Source organism: Macaca thibetana, chromosome 17 (assembly GCF_024542745.1).
Source record: "Macaca thibetana thibetana isolate TM-01 chromosome 17, ASM2454274v1, whole genome shotgun sequence".
In the NCBI taxonomy this organism is placed as follows: domain Eukaryota; kingdom Metazoa; phylum Chordata; class Mammalia; order Primates; family Cercopithecidae; genus Macaca; species Macaca thibetana.
In genome coordinates, this window is record NC_065594.1 from 23,648,376 (window position 1) to 23,664,128 (window position 15,753).

Consider the following 15,753-nt stretch of genomic DNA (forward strand, 5'->3'; position numbering starts at 1 on the left):
CCTGCCAAATCCAAGAACTGATGCTGATCGGCTCACCTTTGGTCACTTGTTTACCCTAAATCAACCACATGGACAGGAGATAAAACACCCAGTAGCCCAGGCTAGTTCCTATCTCCACCCATGGAGCCAAAGGCTGGGTTAAACTCTATCTAAACCACCTAGAACAAAAACTTGGTAAGGTAGTTCCCTAAAAGAAAGTGGAAATGTTACCATTGGAAACAAAGATTACACATACTATAATGACAAAAACATCTGATGCTATGGCTCCGTCTCAACCTTTGATTCCCACCAGTTTTCTAATGAGAATGCCGACATTGTGTTTACCAAATTGGGGTCTCACCCACCTAACCTGTCCATTCATCTCAGGTTTACCAGTGTTAGCATCTGGCCATTGTGAACCCCCTTTTCATTCGGTATCTGCTAATCCTGGCTCATGGTTATGAATTTTCATGTGCAGAGGGGATGGGTCCCATGCACACATCGACATGCTTCAGAGATGACTCAGCCAGGGTAGGTGCCGCGCAGTAAGATGGCACTGTCTCTAAAATGCCTGCTCCTCCCTCCTGATTTGCTTCCATCACATCCTCTGACATCAAGAAGTACATTTAGTACAAACAAGGTAGTTGAGAAATGAGCTGTCACAGTTTATTCACCACATTCTGCTGCAATTTATAAATCACAGTACAATTCAAAATTATTTATTTAGCTTTTCAATCTAAAAAAAAAAGAAGAAGAAGACAGGGAAATGAAAAAAATATGAAGGATGACCAGCTCCATCCCAATCAATAGCAAGTAAGTCTGCCTGACTCTGCCAATTAATCGTGTCTCTTGAATATGAGATGTCCAATGACAAGAGGCTTGGAGAGAGGTTAGCCAAAGTTGAAACCAGATTCGCCGTCACTTCAAGCCCAAGGGGCCTAGAGTTAGCAACTCCCAGCTAACCATTATCATTGGTTGAGGCCACTGGTAGGCCACTGGATTCCTCAGCTTGCTCAGCAGTTCTCTACCCTGTGTGCACCATAATGTTTCCCTAAAGGAAACTGGAGGTATTGTTACCAAAAGAAGATAACGCATTCTGGGTAGGCAAAACATAAAGAAGAAAAAGGAAACTACGATCAGTAAAAAGCCTGACATAGAGTAGTTTGAAAAGGATTTCTTAAAGCATTATAGAGAGGTAGGTATTTAATAAATGGTTGTTTATAATATAATTAGCAATCAAATATGATGCTATAATCCTGCTGGCCTCTCATACATGGCCATTAGATAACTTGTAAATGTATTATTCTAAAGAGAATAGAAGGGCAGGTGTGGTGGCTCCCACCTGTAATCCCAGCATTTTGGGAGACAGAGGTGGGAGGATCACTTGAGGTCAGGAGTTCAAGACCAGCCTGGCCAACATGGCAAAACCCCATCTCTATCAAAATTACAAAAATTAACCAAACATGGTGACACGTGCCTGTAGTCCCAGCTACTCAGGAGACTGAGGCAGGAGGATCACTTGAACCCGGGAGGCGGAGGTTGCAGTGAGCCAAGATCATGCCACTGCACTCCAGCCTGGGTGACAGAACAAGACTCTGTCTCGAAAAAAAAAAAAAAAAAAGGAAGTATTTTTTTCTTACATAGGTAAATATTCCTAAACGAGCTTTGTTTATACTGCCTAGTAAGCAGTTGAACTTCAGTGTGAGCAATAATGACATTAATTTAAGGCATTTAATAATACAAATGATAGCCGGGCGCGGTGGCTCACGCCTGTAATCCCAGCACTTTGGGAGGCTGAGGCGGGTGGATCACGAGGTCAGGAGATCAAGACCATCCTGGCTAACACAGTGAAACCCCGTCTCTACTAAAAATACAAACAAATTAGCCAGGCGTGGTGGCGGGCGCCTGTAGTCCCAGCTACTCGGGAGGCTGAGGCAGGAGAATGGTGTGAACCTGGGAGGCGGAGCTTGCAGTGAGCTGAGATCCGACCACTGTACTCCAGCCTGGGTGACAGAGCAAGTCTCCGTCTCAAAAATAATAATAATAATAATAATAATACAAATTATACCTATTAGAGTGTGAGCTTTGAGTTCTCAGTCATAATGAAAAAAAAAAAAAGCTGGCGGGGGGGATGTAGCTATAGCCAAAAAAAAGCTAGTAGAATATTGGATAATAGAAGAGAGAAAAGAAATACAAAAGAAAACTGTGCTACACCTGAACAAACCTATGGTGGGGCTATCTAGAAAACTGTTTCTTGGCCAGGTGCAGTGGCTCACGCCTATAATCCCAGCACCTTGGGAGGCCAAGGCGGGCGGATCACCTGAGGTCAGGAGTTTGAGACCAGCCTGGCCAACATGGTGAAACCCCATCTCTACTAAAATACAAAATTAGCTGGGCGTGGTGGCTCACACCTGAAGTCCCAGCTACTCAGGAGGCTGAAGCATGAGAATCACTTGAACCCAGGAGGCAGAGGTTGCAGTGAGCTGAGATCGCATCATTGCACTCCAGCCTGGGCAACAGAACGAGACGCCATCTCAAAAGACAAAAACAAAAACCTGTTTCTTATTCTAGTTTTGATACCTCAAGAAAAAACGTGGTAAGAAAAGAAGATCTAGAGAAGAACGACTAAATCGATGAGTAGTTCTTGTCTCCAAATATTTATCGAGCTTCCACAATGTGTGAGACTGGTCTGAAGATAAAGACGACGTGGTCTTCGGCTTCACAGTCCAATGGGAGAGACAGAGACGCAGAAATAGCTCTAATTATGCAATGTGGTGAGCAGAGAACAGAAATATGCACAGGACACTGATTGAGGTCACAGAGGGGAGGCACCAGGCATGGCTAGGGATGAGCTGACAACAGACAGAACGAGAGAGGAATACAAAGGGACCTGTGGGTGTTGTTTCTGCTATTGTTACGTGTACATTTAGGAGTGAGAGAAGCCAGTTTGAAAAGAAGCAGCAATGGAAGGCGAGAGCTGGAGTAACTAAGAGAGAAAACAGATCCAGCAGGAAGGCTAGAGTTACGGGATGATGTATAACGGGTGGGCCCAGAATAAACAGGGAGAGGGGCCCAACCTCCTCCAAACCCAGAGAAGAGCAGATAAAGATGGTTATGGGCAGTGATAAGCTTGGAGGTAGAGGGCCAGAAAGTTAAGGGAGATCAGACCTGGCATATTCAATGTGTTGCAGTAGAGATTTTTAGCCTTTCCAGATGTTGAGAATCTGATGAAAACTACACGTTTTTCTCTCAAAAAGGCACATTAGGCTGGGAGCCATGGCTCACGCCTATAATCCCAGCACTTTGGGAGGCCAAGACAGGAGGATTGCTTGAGCCTGGGAGTTCAAGACCAGCCTGGGCAATATAGTGAGACCTCATCTGTACAAAAAAATAAAATAAAATAAAATAAAACTAGCTGAGAGTAGTGGCACATGCCTGTGGTTCCAGGTACTTGGGAAGCTGGGGTGAAAGGATCACTTGAGACCTAGAAGCAGAGGCTGCAGTGAGCCAAGATCATGCTACCGTACTCCAGCCTGGACAACAGAGCAAGATCCCATCTCAAAAAAATAAAGGCACATTACCCAAATTTTAACATATAATTTTAGTTTCTCAACCTGCTGAATCCCAGCCACAGACGCCAGGTGGAGAGGCTGCATTCTACCCAGGTAAGACAGGTCATTTGCTGAGAGTAAGGAACTGGGGGGACAGAGGGTGCTTAAAGGTTTGGAATAAACACTGCAGCCCAAGTGAGAGGGACCAAAACAAAGAGGAGCGGACGGCAGAGCTAAAGTTCCTGGCCTGGGTTAGAAACAGTGGTGGGACATGTCTGTCAGCACAACTGTGCCAAGGTGAATGGCAGCATTGATCCAGGCTGGGAACTTAAGAGAGCAGAAGGCCCATTAGGAAAGATTGAAGTGATGAACATGAATTCCAGAGCAGGTAGGGAAGAAGAGAGCCCAGGAGGGGACTGACAAACTAGGAGAGAGGGCTTTGTTAGCTGGAAGCGGTGCTACCTCACACGATACCAAAAACTCCTGGAAAAATGCAGAGCACTTCCTCCCTTGCTGAGGTGGGCACACCCGTCAGCTCTTTGGATGTGTCACTAATTGTCATAACCCATCTTCCCTTCATGGTCGCATCCGGATCTCCTCTGCACCTCTCCCCGACCACCTGCTCTTCTCCCTCCACATACAAACATGCTCAAGGCTTTCCCACATCAAAAACAAAACAACAGAAACAATGAACCTTGCTTCAAGGACAAGGTTAGACGGAATTAAAGCTCATCTGCTGGTCAGGCGCAGTATCTCACGCCTGTAATCTCAGTACTTTGGGAGGCAGAAGCGGGCAGATCACCTAAGGTCAGGAGTTCAAGACTAGCCTGACCAACATGGTGAAACCCCATCTCTACTAAAAATATAAAATTAGCTGGGCGTGGTGGTGGGCGCCTGTATCCCAGCTATTCAGGAGGCTGAGGCACGAGAATTACTTGAATCCAGGAGGTGGAGGTTGCAGTGAGCTGCGATCACGCCATTGCACTCCAGTCTGGGCAACAAGAGCAAAACTTCGTCCAAAAAATAAAGCTCATCTGCCATAAAAAAACTCTGAAACAGACACACATATAAAGACAGCGTTTCAGATAAATGGTGTTGAGACTACTAGGTAGACATGTGGGGGGAAAATACATTAGATCTCTGTAAATCAAAATAAGCTCCAGATAGATTGAACCTTTTTTCCCTGGGACAGAGTCTCGCTGTCTCCTAGGCTAGAGTGCAGTGGCACCATATCAACTCACTGTAACCTCCGCCTCCCGGGTTCAAGCAATTCTTCTACTTCAGCCTCCCCAGTAGTTGGAATTACAGGTGCACACCACCACACCTGGCTAATGTTTGTATTTTTAGTAGAGACAGAGTTTTACCATGTTGCCGAGGCTGGTCTCAAACTCCTAACCTCAAGTGATCCACCTGCACTGGCCTCCCAAAGTGGTGGCTTTGTGGAGCCACCGCAAGTGGCTAGATTAAACATTTATAAATGCAGCAAGCGAAACCATAAAAGTCTGATAGAAAACACAGGAGAATTAGTTTTTGTATTTTATATATAAAATATATATAAATACATATATAAATACATAGCTGGGAGTACAGGCACGTGCCGCCGCACCCAGCTAATTTTTGTATTTTTAGTAGACACGGGTTTTCACCACACTGGCCAGGCTGGTCTCGAACTCCTGACCTCGTGATCTGCCTGTCCTCCCAAAGTGCTGGGATTACAGGCGTGAGCCACCACGTCCTGCGGTGTGGCCTTTTAAAGCCCATTAAAAGGGGCCTGGTTAAATACATTGTTACCTCCATTCTACCTCTATTCTACACTGCTATTTAAAAGAATGAGTCAGTTCTGTATATCCATCTCCAAGATATAGTAAGAATACTGAAGTGTAGAATCATGTGTTTCCAAAAATAAGGGTAAGGAGGGCCTACTTGCTGCTGCTCTCTCCACTCGGATGATCCGCGAGCACTTGAAACACACACAACAGGACCAAAGGAAAATTCAATATTTCCTTTAAATCAAAATCTGCCTATAAAATCAAAGAATGTCTCTGGGAGAAGGCACAATAAACCAGTAAGGGTAGCTGTCGTGTTACAACCTCTTCCCCTAATATTCCCTCTTTCTACGAATCAGAAGCACAGACAACGAAGTCGCCCAATCCGGGGCCCGAGAGTCATTCTGGAACTTGGCTATGAATGTAATGCCAGAGAAACAAATCCGTAAAATTCAAATTTGATGACATTACTCCCCTATTTAAAGTCATTGATTTCTGCCCCCCTCCTCACACTCCTTCCCTCCCTCCCCCTGCTCAGTGAAGAGCCTGTTCCTGCAAGGAGGTGCCTACCATCTCTGCTCTGGATGCTAGCAAACGGCCCGAAGAGGCTTTCGTATGCGGTTCAATACTGATAGCTGCTTCTCAGGTTTTTCCACCAGCACTGTCTGTGCACCTGCTTCCGCCTGAAGAGCTGTTTGGAAGGTAGCAAGCATATGAACCCAAACAGAAACAGGAATTACTTACTACATGTTATCCTCTGGTTTATTTTGATGACAAAGTCCCCCTACTGATAAAACATTGCATTATTTCATCTTTCAACCTTGAGGGACAGAATCCTTGAACACCCAGCTCAAAAATGTCCTCTAGCGCTGGGTGCGGTGGATCACGCCTGTAATCCTAGCACCTTGGCAGGCCGAGGCGGGCGGATCATGAGGTCAGGAGATCGAGACCATCCCGGCTAACACGGTGAAATCTCGTCTCTACTAAAAATACAAAAAAATTAGCTGGGCGTGGTGGCGGGCACCTGTAGTCCCGGCTACTCGGGAGGCTGAGGCAGGCGAATGACGTGAACCCGGGAGGCGGAGCTTGCAGTGAGCCGAGATGGCGCCACTGCACTCCAGCCTGGGCGACAGAGCGAGACTCCGTCTCAGAAAAAAAAAAAAGTCCTCTAGCTCGATAGCTTACACAGCTTTCCCAGCCAGGAGGTCACCCCACTGTCGTTCTTCCATTAGCTCTTGGGACTGCTAGTAGCTGTTTACTTGTTTTGCAACGGATTACGAACTGTGTGAAGGTAATATTCTATCTTTTTTATTAGTATTATTTCTAGGGCCTAGCTGAAATATAATTGATAATCAGTGAAGTTTGTAGGAGAGAGAGAGGGATGGATACATTAAAAGAAATGGAGAAAGACTTCTTAAAATCTTAGGAGTACAAACTTGAGTTCTTTTCTAGGTGAGGTAGACCTGGAAATGTTAGAGATTCCACAAGGAGGCACTAGAGTTCCACCTGTCTCCCTCCGCCAAGAACAGCCGGAGCCAACTAAGTCTTGCCTCGGCTGATACCTTTTAACAGATGCCTGCTTTAGCCGAGTAAGCCAAGAAAGATGATTTGAAATGAGGACGGAGGGAGGAATGAATGCAGGGAGGCCACAACACTGTTATGGTAAATAAATGATCATTTTAAAGGGACTTCAATAGAGAGCCCCCCAGCCCCACCTCTGCACAACATCCTACTCCTAGCGCTGGGAGCCACCCATCCAAACAATAGGATATTGTTTTCTCAGCCCAGTTTTTCCGCCTCCTCTAATTAAGCTAAACACTAAGGCTCATAAAATACTGGGTTATCATTCTAGCTCCACAGTATTTCCCAATTGAGTGCTCATTCCGTGATAGATCACAGCTGTCACAAATATTATTACCATTTCCTCCTTGGTAACCTCCCAAGAGGTCACTGAAACTTTCATCCTGGACCTCTGAACCCTAGATTTCTGTGTAGGCTGACAAGAAAGAAAAAAAAAATCCTTTTAAATTTCAAACACATATCTAACTCCTATGAGAGACCGGGAAATGTAACCATGGAAACCAGAGCATGAGTGTAACCATGGAGACCCATTGAAACCGGCTGGGCCATTACCATCTAGAAGCTGGTGGGGCTGTGGCAATTAGAAAGACTGTTAGCCCTAGTTAATATGGTCAAGTGATGTCAATTGTTTAGGTGAGTGTTTTACAGACATTTAAGTAATTTCTGGGTACTGCCAATGCTTTAAAATGTTCGAGAGAAAGCCTTTTCATAGGGCTTCCTATGTCAGACTAATTTCTGAAGGATCCTCCACATCTTTCTCCCCAACCCTCTTACCACACCTCCAGAGTCATGACTTAATCAGTCACTCATTCAGCAGACACATGCTAATTACCTTGTAATCACCTTGGTGTGCTGGGCACTACTGGATCCTATCACATACATTATATAATATGGTGTATACAGATATATACATTATCTGTATATAGCCCAGTTCATATACATCGTCTGTCCTAGCAGCTTTAATGCCCAGGCAAATCCTGAATAAAAGGGTCCATTTATCACAAGTCTTCTTTACCAGAATCTGTCAGAATTTGGATTTGTGGTTTCAGTAAGTGAGATGAGAACTAGACTTCTCTCATTCTGAAGGAAATGTTCGTTATTCCAATGTCACAGAAGTCCTTCACAAAGTCAGACCATTCTCTCTGTCCCACTTATTTTCTTCTTTCCCTGTGTGCATTACAACTCCATCACTCCTCCAGCAACCACAGGTTCAAAGGCCTTGATGACAGTTTGTCGGGGGAACTGCTTTGTTGTGTGTTTTGAACACCAGTGTGGTGAAAAGGTAGAGTGCAGTGTCAAATCACCTGTGCCTGCCACTTACCCGTGTGTTACCCTAAACAAGCTATTAAACCTTCCTAAGCCTCAAGTTTCCTCATCTGTAAAGGGGAAATAAAACCAATCTCTTTAGGTTATTCAGTGACAACTTCACACAACTGTGAAACTTTAGACTGCTACAGAGTTTTATCTTCTGGTTTTATCTCTGCTTCCCAATATCACTCAGCAGTCTTTCATGTTCTTAGCCCTTTCTCCTAGCTTACTCAACAGGTGGTCTAAATGTGTACAGCTTCCAACAATGCATTCAAAACCAGCCGAGCATGGCGGCTCATGGGTGTAATCCCAGCACTTCGGGTGGCCAAGGTGGGAGGATCACTCAAGCCTAGGAATTTGAGAATGGCCTGGGTGAGACCTACTGAGAACCCATCTCTACAAAACAAATTTTAAAATTAGCTGAGTGTGCCTGTAATCCCAGCTACTCAGGAGGCTGAGGTGGGAGGTGCACTTGAGCCTGGGAGGTGGAGGTTGCAGTGAGCCAAGATTGCACCTCTGCACTCCAGCCTGGGTGACAGAGCAAGATCCTATCTCAAAAAGACAGCAAAACAAACAACCATCTGTCTCAGCAGAAAATGACGGAGACAATGATGACAACCACAGTTGTTATATGAGGCCTATTTTATACTAGACACTGTTCTAAGCACTTCACATATTTTAACTCACTTAATTCTTACCACAGTCCATTGAGGATTATTGTCATCTCCATTTTACAGATGAGAAAACTGAGGCACATGGTGTTTAGGGAAATTTCCCGAGGTCATAAGCTACAGAATGGCAGAAAAAGCATTTGAACCCTAGTAATGCCTCCGAAGTCTGCCCTTTCAGCCACCGTTCAATAATCAGGCTTTCTCCAGTGATAATGTTCACTGTGAATAAAGAGTCCAATGGGTATGAATGAACTCCCTCAGATGTCTCCTGTTCAACGTCAACATCTGCCTGCACTAACCAACATCTTCATCAGCCCCTAGTCCATGTTTCAGAAGAAAAAAACAGCCTTCCTCTAATCCTCCCACGTCAACTTCAAGTTCCTTGCTCCCTCAGTTACCCCTTTGTTTCTGATCCCCAATCCTTCCTCTCACTTGACACCTTCTTCTCAGTATGTCAGCAGGTGCAAGCCTATCCTGCCTTGTATATTTTTTCCCTATTCTTGAACTTGGTTGAAATGTCCTATCTTACTTTTAAAATTTTATTTTATGTATGTATTTTATTTATTCATTTATTTATTTTGAGACAGAGTCTCACTCTGTTGCTCAGGCTAGAGTGCAGCTCACTGCAACTTCAGCTTCCCGGGTTCAAGCGATTCTCGTGCCTCAGCCTCCCCCAAGTAGCTAGGATTACAGACACCCGCCACCATGACGGCTAATTTTTGTATTTTTAGTGGAGACGGGGTTTCACCATGTGAAACCTGATCTCGAACACCTGACCTCAAGTGATCTGCCCACCTCAGCCTCCCAAAGTTCTGGGATTACAGGTGTGAGCCACCACGCCCAGCCCCTACCTTACTTTTTTCAACACCACTTGAATCTCGCTGCTTGTTATCCTCTCTCCTCTCCCCAGCCAAGCTCCTGGCTCAAGTTGTCTATGCTTGTCTCCACCCATTCATCTCCCATGGGTGCTGCACCCTCTGAGGTCTGGCTTCCTCACTTTACTGCAGTTGCTCTCCCGGTGTCCCCCAAAGTTGCTAAAATAAACGGCTTTTTAAAAGTCTCAATCCCACTCCTTTCTGTAGCGTTTAACTCTATTAATCACTTTCTCCCCTCTAAAACTTTCACCTCCCTTGGCCTGACCTTCTTCTGTGCTTCCACTCTGGATTTTCCTTCTCTGTCTCCTTTACTGGCTCTTCCCTCATGGCCTATCATTACTTTGGGGTAATCTTCTGGACCCTTAACCTGCTCTTCCTCTCTCTGGGCACTGTCAGTATCATGTCTGTATCTTCAGCTAAACCTCCATTCTGAATTCACATCAATAGATAAAAATGGCAATTGACTATCTCAGCTGGATGATCTGTGAGTTCCCCATTCTCAGCTCAACACTGCATCCACCCAGAAGCCCAAGTCACAATACCTGAAGTCATTCTCCAGCCCTTCATCCCTCTGACAGGCATCTCCATGACCCCTTATGTGTAGCTTTCTGTTCCTTGTCCTGACCCCTCCACCACTGCCTTAGTCATCCTTTCTCTCCTAAAATATTAAAATCACCTCCTTACCAGTCTCCCTTCTCCTTAAGCCTCAACCATAAGGATACCAGTGAGGTCTTTCTAATGTACATCTCAACCCATTCCACAAAATTGCCAGAGATCCCCAATGCCAATATAATGAAAACCAATTCCTTTGCATATGACCTGACTCCCACCTCTCTCTCCAGCCTCACCAGTTGTCTGGCCACCTCCCTAACCCCTGCCTTTCTAGCACTGTGGCTACAGTACTGGGCCAGATGGAATGGCCGCAAGCATGTCTCTCACACCTCCCCACTTGGCACATCCATTCCTTCTCTCCGGAACTATTTCCCTAGGGTGCTCATCCAGCAGACTCCTCCCCCGTATTCTCTACTTCCTCTTTGCCACCGCCCGTTCCCTCACAGGCCTGGCTTTCCTTGTGCCTTTTACAAACTCTCACCCAACAATTCTCTGCTTGTACTATAATTGTCGGACTCATCTATTTTCCTTCTTAGACTTACTAGTTCTTCAAGGACAAGTACTACTTATTTGTTGTCCTTGTATTTTTTGTCCCGTCAGTACCCCACAAAATTTCTTGACAACAGTAGATGTTTAATAAATATTATATATTAATATTGTTATCAAGGAGACAAGAGTGAAACTGCCTTGGCAGCTAACACCTTCCATCATCATCGCCACCACCAACATCAGAAAGCACACACCAAATGCCTGCGTAACTGAACAGAGACCTGACCATGTCGTAACTTAGACCAAGTTAGTAGAGATAGTATCCACACGTGTGTGATGTACACTCATTGGTACAGCCTCCGGAGTGGCTGGGATTACAGGTGCATACCACCATGCCCAGGTGATTTTTGTATTTTGAGGAGAGATGGGGTTTCACATGGGGGCCAGGCTGGTCTTGAACTCCTGACCTCAGGTGAACCACCCACCTCGGCTTCCCAAAGTGCTGGGATTATAGGCATGAGCCACAGTACCCGGCTAGTACTAGATGACTTCTAAGGTCTCTTCAAAGTCACATCCTGTGAATGAAGGCATTAAACCAAGACATCCAATTAAATCAACCACCATGTGCACACTTATGACGCACAAGCTATTGCGCTAAATGCTGTAATAAATGGATAGGAACGAACACTTACCAATATTTAGATCAAAGACAAATACAATTAAAGGCCATTTCAATATGAGACTGTGTAGGTAAATAGGAGAAGACAAAGGAGAGTACTCATTCAATTAGCTCAGCTGACATTTGTCAGGGACCAGCTCTTTGCTGGGTCAATGTCGGAAGCTGGGTGGAACAACGAAAACCATGTGGTCTCTGCCCTCCGTATGCTCCTGGCCCAGCAAGGCAGACAGCCACGCAGCCTTCAAATGCAAAGGGCAGGGAAAGAGGGCTGCAATTAATTCTGTCTAGAAAGGGAACATAGGTCTTAAGAAATTTCTCAGTCTTGACATTCGGTCTGGCTCTTGAGGGACTAATGGGTTTTTTCAAGTGTAGAAGAGAGAGTTCCACAGCAAGGCAACAGAACGAAAAGGAGGACATAGGCTCCGATGCTGAGGCACCTTAGAAACCATTGATTTTCCCAGGTCACAAGCAGCAGCAGCTGAGCCACTACCCCGAATTCCACATGAGAACATCGGCTTTGTGAGCCCTACAGGTGATGCATGCAGGGTCTGGAGAATGATGGCTGGGGCAAAAGATATGGGTTCGCAAGTGGAGAAAGCAGGGTTACCAAGGTTAATACATGTCATTATTCAGGTGTGCAGAAAGAAAACTTTTTTTTTTCTTTTCTTTTTTTGAGACAGGGTCTTGCTCTGTCACCTGGGCTGGAGTGCAGTGTTTTGATCATAGCTCACTGCAGCCTCAAACTGCTGGGCTTAATGAATCCTCCCACTTCAGCGTCCCAAACAGCTGCACCACAGGCATGTGCCACCACACCCAGCTAATTAGTTTTGAATTTTTTGTAGAGACAGAGGTCTCATTATGTGACCCAGGCTGGTCTTGAACTCCTAGCCTCAAGAGATCCTCCCACTTCACCCTCCCAAAGTATTGAGATTACAGGCATGGGCCACAGACGTGACTAAATATCTAATACAATAATTTGGCCATCCATGTAGGTCACCTACGTCCATGTATGTGTCTTATGCCCACCTTGCCCTCTGCTTCTCTCCCTAAGGGATCATGGAAGATTATGGTTTTTATAACTTCATGATGGCCAAAAAGAGTTGGGGACTTCAAGAACATAGGCAGCATCTCTTTCCTCCAGGGTAATGCTGGCCGTGCTGGCATTTGAGGCTGAAAGTCCATGGCTATCCTAGTCTAACTTAGCTTGACCCGGCCCAGGGGTGTTGCCTGGACTATGAACCCTTACGGGCCCCCTATCACAGTGAAGTCTGTCTGTGTTTCCCATTCAACCCTGGCTTGAGTGCTGTTCACTGCACAGAACTACCTCTCCTCCACCATGTCAAACTCCTCAGCTAAACTCTAGATTTTATCTGTAACATACTGGTATCAAGGGAGGCTTTAGACAACTAACTCTCAGAGACTCTCCAAGATGAAATGTGTGCACCCAGGAGTCATTCGAAATACTTAAAATCCCGTAAAGTACAAGCACCATACAATCAGCATGGAAACTGGTCCTTATGAATCAAAAGTGGCTGCAACCTCCCCAAGTGGCTCTGTGAGTGAAGAATGGTGTAAATGCCCCTTACAGGGGCATCCTGTAAGAAGGCCCCTATCCTCTCCTGATTTACTGTATACCACCTGCTCTCCCGGCACTTTTCTGTCCACTCTGTTCTCCCATCTCACTCCTCTTGTTATCTCCACAGTTCCTCACTCCTCAAAAGGCTTTTATTTCATTGATCACTCAGTTTTTAGGTGCAAGGAACAGAACCAACACTGCTGGACTTAAGGAGCAAAGGAATTTATCCAAAGGATATTGCATGGCTTGCAGAGAACCTGAGACACCCAGAGCCAGGCACTGAGGCTCTGCAGCCAGGAACAATTGCCCACGAGAAGGATTTAGAAACACTTCCGTTGCTATGGGTGCTGGACCCCACAGGTTCCACCACTGACAACGCATGACGAACAATGCGGCTACAGTCACTGCCGTATTCTGCTCTGCACTGCACCTGCTTCTTCCAAACCCCTGATTTCTTATCAATCAAGGTTAGGGAAGATGTCCCTGACTGGCATGTGCCTTCAGTTGTGCTCAAGGAGCTGGAAAAGCAAGATCTGGTACTTTCTGATTCTCTAGTGGGAATGGGTTCTGCTCAAATAGAGAAAGGGGCTTTCAAGGCTGGCCTGCCAGTGTGACTAGCACACTCTACTCTTCCCTCCTGGTTTATTTTCCCACTATAGATACAGTGGCACCTACCTAGCTGTCCTACACCTTAGGGGTGGGATTGCCAGGTTTACAAATACAAATACAGGTCGGGCACAGTGGCTCACGTCTGTAATCCCAGCACTTTGGGAGGCCAAGGCAGGCAGGTTCCTTGAGCTCAGGAGTTCGAGACAAACCTGGCCAACGTGGTGAAACCCCATCTCTACTAAAAATACAAAAAATTAGCCAGGCGTGGTGGCACACACCTGTGGTCCCAGCTACTTGGGAGGCTAAGGCATGAGAACTGCTTGAACCCAGGAGGTGGAAGTTGCAGTGAGCTGATATCACGCCACCGCACTCCAGCCTGAGTGACAGAGTGAGACTCCCTATAAAAAAAAAAAAAAGTACAAGATGCCCAGTTATATTTAAATAAACAGCAAATTTTTTAGTGTAATTATGTTCCATGCAATATTTGGAACATATTTATTCTAACAAATTATTCATTGTTTATCTAAAATTCACATCTAACTGGGCATTCTGTATCTTCTCTGGCAGCTCGCCTTAGGAGTATCTTCTCTATGCTGCACTGCCCTTTCCTAAACTGAGCCAGGCCCTGGTTTCTGGGTGTGATAAAGATGCTGAAGTGCAAAATCTACCTTCAAGATGAAAGCCAGCTGCCTGATCCTGGTTTTGAGTGCCAAAAATTCGAAATTACCCAGTCTTTCTCTCGGCTTTCCTCCCATAACAGATGTTCATCTTCTCCAATCAGACAGATGCCTGGAGCCAGCTAAAGTAGAGGTTGTATCCTTGGGAAAGCAAAGGAGAAGCACGTTAAAATTTAAAAAAACGATTACCCAGTTGCAATAAGTAAAAGTAGAGTAAGTGTTGCAGAAAGATTTCATGAATTTTTATACTGGGCTCTCTCAAATTCTAGTACCTCAAGTTTCCTCTGACTCACACTTTACAGGGCTTTAATAGGAGGTGAAGCTATAAAGTAATGAAACTGATTTTCATGTGTTACCACACATACATGGAGATGAGTCAACAACTACTTTTGCTCTCACCTCCCACGTCCCAGGGTGGATCCATTACTCAATTGCCGATCTGTTCCTTTAATTCAAAAAGGCAAATGATTTTCAAAGCCGCTGCATTTCAATATATTATAGACAAGATGCTAAGACTGTTTCCTAAGCTTTCTTAAAATTATAAATAACACAAACGAGGCACACAACTTTGCCAAATTCTTCTAAAGCAACCCACACAAAGACTTTACTCATTTACCCAAGTCTTACACGAGGAATAATTAGACCTTCTCAAACCAATGTCAGCTTTCTCTGGGCTGCCAGACAAACCACCGTGGGATGTTTCCAAGCCACAGAAAACAAATGGTATCTGTGAGAGCTGGTGCTCACGCTGGAATATCTTTCACTAGCCAGGCTCCATTCCTTGGGAAGAAACCCCATCTATGCTTCTCCTTAAATTAAACCTTTTTTCAATTCCTCAAACACGCCCTGTCTTTCCCATTTTGGGGTCTTTGTGCAGTGTTCCTCCTTCTGGAACCCTCTTCTTTGCTTCATTCAGTGACCTCCATCAGATCTCCGCTCAAAATCATTTCCTCTGGAAAATGTCAGTTCCCTAAACCTCCTCACCCCCACCCCTACGGCTGAATCAGAGTTCCCTGTTATATGCTTTCAGAGTTCACGCTGCCACTCCTTCTTAGGCTTATACGGCTATTGTTGTGTGATTTTGGGATTAAGTCCTATCTCCTGTCTTACTCAGTCATGGAAGTTTTGGCTGGGTGGCTGCTTGTCTGAAACCCCATCCCCAGCCTTCTTTGCAGCGAGGTGTGGCCTCGTGACCGGTATCTGGCCAATGACATGCATTCGACTTCTGAGTGTAGCAGTTAGGAGGAAAGGAGGGGAGCCTCCTCTTTTCTGTTTCTCCCTTCAACAGCCTGAAGGCAAATGTAATGGTGAACTGATAAGGGACAGGAGAGCAGAGGGAAAAAGGGAGCCTGGGTGTCCATCACCATCAAGCCACCAGAA

General features: G+C 45.4%; 1 long non-coding RNA gene across 1 annotated transcript; it reads left to right on the forward strand.

The window, feature by feature from the left end:
• The first annotated feature begins 7,416 nt into the window (after positions 1-7,416).
• Positions 7,417-14,554, forward strand: LOC126940402 (uncharacterized). Its single transcript, XR_007720742.1, has 3 exons — positions 7,417-7,510; positions 13,257-13,623; positions 14,264-14,554. It is a non-coding gene; the product is annotated as an uncharacterized LOC126940402 (long non-coding RNA).
• The last annotated feature ends 1,199 nt before the right edge of the window (positions 14,555-15,753 follow it).